This window comes from Gymnodraco acuticeps, unplaced genomic scaffold, assembly GCF_902827175.1.
Source record: "Gymnodraco acuticeps unplaced genomic scaffold, fGymAcu1.1, whole genome shotgun sequence".
NCBI lineage: Eukaryota > Metazoa > Chordata > Actinopteri > Perciformes > Bathydraconidae > Gymnodraco > Gymnodraco acuticeps.
Genome location: NW_022990092.1, coordinates 17,038 through 25,362, shown reverse-complemented (window position 1 = coordinate 25,362; position 8,325 = coordinate 17,038). Strand labels below are relative to the sequence as shown.

The 8,325-nt window shown below is 40.0% G+C and overlaps 2 long non-coding RNA genes across 2 annotated transcripts; both read left to right on the top strand.

Annotated features, from left to right (window-relative positions):
* Positions 1–1,469: 1,469 nt before the first annotated feature.
* On the top strand, positions 1,470–3,346 carry LOC117546202. Its single transcript, XR_004568956.1, has 3 exons — positions 1,470–1,767; positions 1,935–2,000; positions 2,081–3,346. It is a non-coding gene; the product is annotated as an uncharacterized LOC117546202 (long non-coding RNA).
* Positions 3,347–3,813: 467 nt separating this feature from the next.
* On the top strand, positions 3,814–6,709 carry LOC117546201. Its single transcript, XR_004568955.1, has 3 exons — positions 3,814–3,864; positions 4,734–4,797; positions 5,950–6,709. It is a non-coding gene; the product is annotated as an uncharacterized LOC117546201 (long non-coding RNA).
* The last annotated feature ends 1,616 nt before the right edge of the window (positions 6,710–8,325 follow it).

Below are 8,325 nucleotides of genomic sequence, written 5' to 3'. Positions count from 1 at the left end.
TTCCTGGCTGCTCTGTGACCGCTGCCTGCTGTAACCAGAGGTGACGCTGGATCTGTGTCATCCAGGCCGTAATCTTCGCCTGGGACACCGCCACGGCTGCGCACAGCGTGAGCGCCGTGCTGGCCGCCTTAGCGATCTCCTCCGCCTCCTCTGGAGCCACGGTGGTGGATCGCTCGAACCAACGTCACCACCGAGTTGGTCAGCAAAGCGATATTGTTTGCCGCTGCCGACGCCTGGAACGCACACTGGTGCGCCCGGTCAGCCTGGCGGGCGACATACTGGTCCTTGGGGTCGGTCAACATAGGGCGCCGTCCGGCGACCAAGTTAGCCTGTCTCACCCCGAAAAATGCCGTTAAGCTCGGTTCCAGAGCGGGGGTGGTTGGGAAAACCTCATCTGTGAAACCCTCCACCTTGATGAAGGGGACAAAGGTGGCCACCGGAGCCCTCAAGCTCCTCGGGTTCGCCGCTGCACCTTCCTGATAACGCCTAATGGCGGGGAAGCGCGGCCAGATCGGATCACTCCTGCCCGTCTGCATCCGGGAAAACACGCCCGCCATGTCGTCCAGAGCCACCCCTCTCCCGTACTCGTGGAACGGGGAGACCTCTACATGCTGCTGCCTTGCCGATTATTTCCGGCAGCTCCAGCATGATGCCTCCCAATGCCGGTAGCGCCGTGGCCACGGAGAAGGGGACCACGTGCTCCACCGCCACCTCTGACTCTCGCTCCGACCCCGTCTCCCCGTCCGGGGAAGAGGGGGAAGGGGAGAGCCGCATGGTGAGCCCTGGAGGGAGGCGGGGAAGGAGTCGTCCGACTCCTGCCCCCCACTCGCCTCCATAAACAGGCTGTCCTGGATGGGCTCCTGCCCACCCCAGACGTCTTCCTCCCCCGCAGCAGCTAGAGCGTCCGCCCTTCGCTTCCTGTCGGATGAAGGAAGACGCACACAGTGAGGACATGCGACCTGTTGGCTGAGAGCCGCGTCCGCGTGCTCTGGCCCCAGACAGGCTGCGCATATCGGATGCAAATCGTAGCTCATAATGTAGCCCGTATTGCACGAAGGGCACATACGGACACACTCTTTATTGCTCATGATGTTGCTTTTCTCGTGCTTCAGTAAACTGCTGGTTGCTGAAGAAAAGAGGGAGCAGATCACCGGGCAACCTCCCTATTTATACCGGAAGGTGGCCCGAGGGTGGGGCCCACCTAGCGGGTGGGCGTGGACTACAAGTGTTTTCAGTACTGCGCGGGGGCGCAGAAGGGTAAACCCAATAGCGATAGCCTTAGAGGGCGAAGCCATATACGAAATAGAACAGAAAACACAGAACCTAAATACACACAGGACTAATCAAACAAACAAGAGACAGGTGAGGAGGGAGGAGAAAACACAGGGGCACCAGATGAACACAATCGGGTAATCAGGGAGGGAAAACAGACAGAAAGCAACAGGCAGGAACGGGGGGTGAACACTTTACAAAATAAAACAGGAAACCAAAGACAGAAAAAGACAAGACAAAACACAACACAGGCAGATCGTGACAGTAATATAGATTCAGTGCACTGCTACAGCCTGGAATGATAATTTTGTTAAACATTAGATGAATATTATTTATACCTGATATTACTGAGTAACTGTCCTGACTTAAAGACTTTGATTATTTCAGTGACAGAAGGAGCAGCATGGAGGACTTTGCGGGATTTTTTTACCTGCCCATAAAACCGCACCAAGAGATCATGGACTTAACGTTCAGTCTACATCCTGCAGTGGAGAAGTAAGCGCTCTAATATACATGTGATTACAGAAGAAAAAACATTGCTTAGCTTAGCAAGTAACAAATATATTATGTATAATATATTACATGTATAATAAATACATGTTTGTAAGTTTGTTTTTATTGCAGAGCAGATATCACGTACTGACCTTTAAATGTAATTCCAGAGCTGTGTGTGTGAGGACCAGCAGTAAGGGATATCCTCCGTCTTTCTAGAGTCTCTCAATCTCACAGTGAGTTCACTTTTTATTACTCATGCTACACCATGATGCTGTTATTGATTGGTGTATACATAATGAAATATATTCCAAAGGTGATGATGCTGTCAGGAGGAAGGAATCCTTGAAGTCGAGACACTGAGACTCTTTATTCCAGTTAAAGCGACTTGCAGATGACACAAAAATCCAAACTGCGATTTTTGCACTGAAATTGTTGTCATGTCTGAATCTTTGCACATATTATTTCAGTTTTTATGTATAATCTTATTTGTGTATGTTGCCGATCATGACGCTAACACAAGGATAAAGTGGCTAGTTGATATTGGTAAATGTCATAGAACAGTAGGTTCATCCAGTAATGTCTCGTTTATCTTCCTGTGTGGAATTTTGGAATTGGAAAAGATAATACTGGTGAAATGAGTTCTATATTTTTAAGCTAAAAAGCTTTTATGTTACTGGCAAGCGACCACAAGAGTTAAATTGCAGATCAAATAAAAATAAACAGTCAGAACATGATCCAGGCAGCTGTTATACTTCACAGCAAAATATCAGCAAAAAGTTTATTTTTCCAGACCACAATTTTCAAATATTACTTAACTGTAATTTTATTTTTGACGGATAAGGTATTCTAGCTGCTTTACCCTTAAATGTTATTAATGTTTATCTGTTTTTTGAGGATTAAGATTGTGTCCTTTTTTGTCCTGTTGTTGATCTGCAATTAGTTTTATATAAAATATTGGTGAAATGCAACAACCCTAAAGTACACCGTTACACTGAGAAATTAAATAATTATTTTTGTACAGAAAAAAAGGATCACTCATTAATTTAAATAAATAATATGTTAAGATCAAATAAATAGCTGCATTTTACAGCCTTTGTCATTTCAAATTCATTGGTATTTTGCCTTTTTCATCTGATCACCAAACAGATACCATTTAATACATAAACATACGTTATTAGTTTATTTTGTATACCTGTATAATGTTTGGGTTTATGAGTTGAGCAATAATCTAACATAACAAGAAAAACAGCAATACAGAACATTGGGTTTAGGGCAAATCGGTGAATATTAAATAACACATTTTGAAGGCTTTGGTGAGAACTATACAGAAACTACAAATCCTGGAAAACATGTCATTTTTTTGTCCTTCAAAAGTTCCATTAAATGAAAAATATTTGCCAAATTGTTCCTGAATAAGCTGCATAATGTACCATTTATATAACCCTGTATTTTTGTATGAATGTTGTATTGGTGGTGGTCCCTGTGGGATTGAAACTGTAACTGTGCATCACAAGCTTATGTTTTTAGTGCCTTCTTCTTTGTATTTCACAATTGTTCTACAATAAAGTTGTAAATATAATTTGAATCATGATGTTTGTGTGAAACTATGTGTTTTATTGCAAAAATAATTTTCTGGCATTTACAAAAGCTATTATCACCTTTAAATGTGATGAGGTGATTATGTGCAATTCAGAGAAAGATATCGAATTGTTTTATTTCATTTGCAGATTCAAATTAATAAAACAAAATATGATCAATGCATTAATTATAATATATTTGTATACATTAATATTCATTTTATGAATCAACATGAGCTATCCAGCAGTAATAAAGTTAATACAATTAGCTTAACATAAATGCATCAATACATATGATCAAATAATATGTATTATTATTATAGACTGTATGATTATTATGCATGGTTTTGGTACTTGAAGTTTTCATGTTTATAATGTAATAACTTTTCTAAAAAGTAAATGCAGGTCTGGTAACACAGGCTAGGTGCTAATGCGAATGCTGTAACCGCACATTAAAAACCGTAGAAGAAGAAAAAGCAGCAATCCTCCGTGCTTTAAGTGAATCCATCTTTTTATACCGGTAAGTACGGTTCAGAAAGCTAGCAAGAGTTCAACTAAAGTTTATTTTATCTTTATCTATGTGTGTGTATCGTGATAACTTACCTTGCGGAAAGAGTTCGTGTTTAACCTGTTAGCTCTCTCTGTAACTTATGCCAGGAACGTCTGACGTTATAACAACACAGAGCCGGATATAATTGGTTACGCCCAAATATTTAATTCTACGTTTTAAATATGAGTTAGAAGTAGACAACACAAAATCATTTAAAAAACAATTTAAAGAAAATGGCAATTGTTGATAAAGAAATAATTTAGTTTTATATGTTTTGGAAGTTTCACTGTTAGGCTCTGTTTCCCGCCTTGTAAGCTTACATGACAAGAGCAACATAATGTGTTTGAAATCTGTTTTTCTTATATACGTTTCTTTTTAATGAGCCATAAGGGTTTGTTTATCCTTTTTGATTTGAATTCCTTCCAAAAAAACGGTTATCATTACAGAAAACATTGTAATCCCCACTCAAACAAGCAGAACAGTAATATAATGTACATGCATTTTGTTTATTTCTCAGATTTCTACATTAAACATCACATTTACTGCACTGGTACACACTTTACCTGGATTCACATACCTGCAGTTTATATAACGTTTTTATCCTTTCAAAATTCACCTAATTACATTAGGTATATCATTATTTTATTCTTGTATAACGTCTGCACTATATTTTGTGTCTGATCATAACATTTTTGTTGCATTTCCTCTGACTTTGTTTTAAGAATTTGATAAATAAATACTTTTTGCCTAAATAAGTCAGTTTAGATCAGACCAGTTCTTTAAATATGTCCTGAAGTTGGTACTTGTCTGATAGATGTTTAATGTGTTGCATGTTGCAGTACCGCTGTCCTCCAGCAGGAGGCAGAACAACCTCACACACCTGATGTTTGTTTCCTCTCTCCGGTGAGTAAAGTTTAAACCTAATTTATTCTTTGTCTTTAAAACTCATACCTGTCTTTCTCCTTACTGTTATACGTGACACTAACATACCGTTCATTCCCATGTTTGTATTTCGTTTCATTTGCGCTCTATAGTTATAGGCTTTTTTGTACAACTTCATATTGCGGACGCTGAACAACATTTCCCCCCTGATAAATAATGTTTTATTTTGTTGATTTATTTTTGGTTGTCTATAGAGCCACCTCTGTTGCAAGGCTACAAATGACTCATGAATGAACATTAGCAATATTCAACAATTATAATATGACACTTGCCACTTAAAAGCATTTCTCACCAGAAGAAGTAGAACTGCAAAGCTATAGGGAGAAGTGTGGTTTCAAACTAAAAGTACCAAAAGAAGTAATGGAAACCACATTTTTTTTAAAAAGATCATTGAAAATGTACACGCGGTGCAATATTTTACCGAAGTGTACCAAAGAATCATCTGAGAGCATCAATTGCCACACAATTTGGTTTCTAAAATAAATGTACCTTTGGTAAAAAGGTAGGTGTTATAAGTGATATGTTTTCATGTATACTTAAGTATGGTTTGCTGTCACTGTGCACTTTTGACAGAGAGAACATAATATTAAAAAAAACATTTGCACATGCACGCTCCACAGAGGTCAAAGGTCACTAGTCAAATAATTGTTTACTTGGCACCTACAAAAGAAGGCATGTGCGCTTATCACACATTTACATTTTTGGACATGGGATCGTTAAAGTAATGTGTGCCTTTTACTGATAATGCTTGATTGAGCCACATTACATTTTCTTTTTAATATTTTATTTATTGTCTTATCTTTAACCTTGGTTTTGATGTTCAACATACATCAGGGTTTGCATACCTATCCTCTCTTATCTATAATGAAAGGAGCTTCATAGGACTTTTAATTAAACAAATGTAGACTTAGTAAACAACATTGCTTTTTGATATTCACAATATATGAATAGGTCGAGGTGTAAAAACAACACAATAGACAAAAGGTTTACCCTAAGATATAACATATTTAATAATCAAATAACATAATTTAATCAAAGGGCCATTGCTGTTAATGTAAGTCATATTTTCCTATCATACAGAACCGTTTTGTTTCATTCTTATTTTTCATCAAGTGCCAGCGCGATGACAAACGGGATTTAGGGTGTAACCTCGCGATACTTCCCACCTCTCTCTCTCCCCCTCTCGCTGGCTCGGCGGGATGATGGGAGTCCGGCCGGTTAGCCCGCAGAAACGCAGCTCAACACCCTCTGAGGGCAAAACTTCCACTTTTTCCTCCTCTATGAAATTCCCCAAAAACAAGAACAATTAATGAACGGCAACAGCTGGACACGAGAAGGGGACTTTTATTTTGGAGGCGAGTTTTCTTCTTGTTAATTATCACACCTGAGAAGAAATTAAAAAGAAATCCCTGAGGTGAAGGCTTTTAAAAAGAGGGGGATAAAGAAAGCTGGAGCAGCTCCCGGAGGATAACAGCGGCTAAAGTTGTGGAGATGCCGGAGGAGGAAGCGGAGCAGGCGGAGTGATCAGTCCGGTGCGCACCCTCCTCTCCCCTGCTGCACGGAGCGCCACAGTCCGCTAACCTGCCACTGGTGGAGGGACTCTCCAACTCCTCAGGACCCTCATCATCACTCTTGGATGTAAAACAACAAATCTTCATCTTATTCTTCATCCAAGAGATTTTTATCCAAACTCTTTTTTTCTTCTAATTTGTTGGCTCCGTGCGGAGTTTTTGTCTCGTGGATCCGCCGCTGTGCGCCTCCTCCCCGGATGGGATCTGGCAACAGTGAGCGGGGCGCGGCGGAGAAGTGATGGAGTGAAAACGAGATTTAAAAAAAACCCCACGAACCCGCAGTTTTTAACGCAGGAGTTTCACATGTGAGTACATGCGTTTTATTTGTTATAGCTGCTTTAGGTTTTAGGGTGTTATGTGGGGTGAACTCTGACCTTTTTTAAGAAGCAGTTGTGTGGAAAACACCTGCGACACTCCGCAAAAATCACTAATGTCAACGAGAAGTTTAAGTTGTATCCTTCTCAAAGATACACATAGGGGAACCTTTATCCGTTTGGCACCAAATGTTGGCTTGTTTTGAGTCTAAATGGGGATACAAGTAGATTTTAAAATGTCTCAAACTTGGATTTCTGCACATATGATGATAACAATGCTCATTTTCACCAGAAAACTCCACAAACCACCCTTTAAAGCACATTTCTCTCTTCATCCTTTCCCTGTTTTGAGCCACTTTTGCCCTCCAGAGACCCAGTTACCTTTTGTATCCATGCAACCTCTTATGTGCGGTGCTGAGCCGAGCATGCCACCTCTTTCCATTAATTAACCCGGACTGTTTGTGTAAGAGGAGATGCGTTTGGGGCTGTAGTTGCTGCAGGTTGTTATGCTAGTACAAATGAAATATTCCTGTAATATTTCCTCAAGTGCGTCAGTGGTAGTCATTGTAGTTTTATAACATTGACTTGTTTGACAGTATTGGATTTGTTTTTAATATTCCTCTGGTGGATTTGCACACTTAATGCATTAGTATTATTTGTTTCTCTTTTGCAAAGTCGCATCCTCCTATCACCGTGTTTGTGTGTTTTTTATTATGCAAACGTTCAAGTGATCTTAGTATCATGACCCTCTATTATGTCTACTTCCTGTCACTATAATATTTGTAGGCCATTGAGGAACTATCAGCTTTGGGTTTTATAGTGGGTTTCCGATTGCATTCATCTCTTAAAATATTTCTGTACTGTTCATTTTTGGCACTTGACAGTGTTTTTCTTGTGGGTGTTGTGGGGAATATCTCTCAAAATGCAATATACTTTGGTTTGTATGATGCACTGTGTTGCTCCGCTTGGATTTTCTGCATCAGAGGAGGTGATGTTAACATTTAGCTAAAAGAGACTGTTGGTGTGGAATGATCTTAATGTCTGCTGATTTCTTCACAATGCAATACTTACATTTCATTATTTCTTTTTGTGAGGGGTTAGAGAAAAGAAAAATAGAGCATAATCGTCAAAAAACAGACAGAACAGTTAGACCTGCATCTTCTCAAACATGTTTGGCTGAAAATACTAAAATAGTTAAAGGCTCCTTTTTAAATCTTATAACCTGATTGCGGGGACTCTCAGGTGAACGTTTATTGAAAACATAAATCAAAAAGTGCGCTTGAGAAACTGTAAGTTTGCTCCCGTAATTGAAAAATGAGAGATACATTTGCTCCATTTCTCAGGCGCCTTTGGTTGCAGCCTGTAAGAGTGGAGATCAGGGAGTGGGTAGGAGGCAAGGTAGGACACAAGGAAGAAAGGAATGGAGGACATGAGGATGAATGGCAATAGAGGGAAGGAAGAAAGGATGTGGTAGATCAGAGACGATGCTTCTTCCTGTGCAGCATCCATGAACCTAATTTATTTGAATAAATGGCTTGTTTTCCTCCTGTTTAGAAGGTTTTTGTCAAATAAGAGACGTACATGTGTTGAAAGATTGACACAAC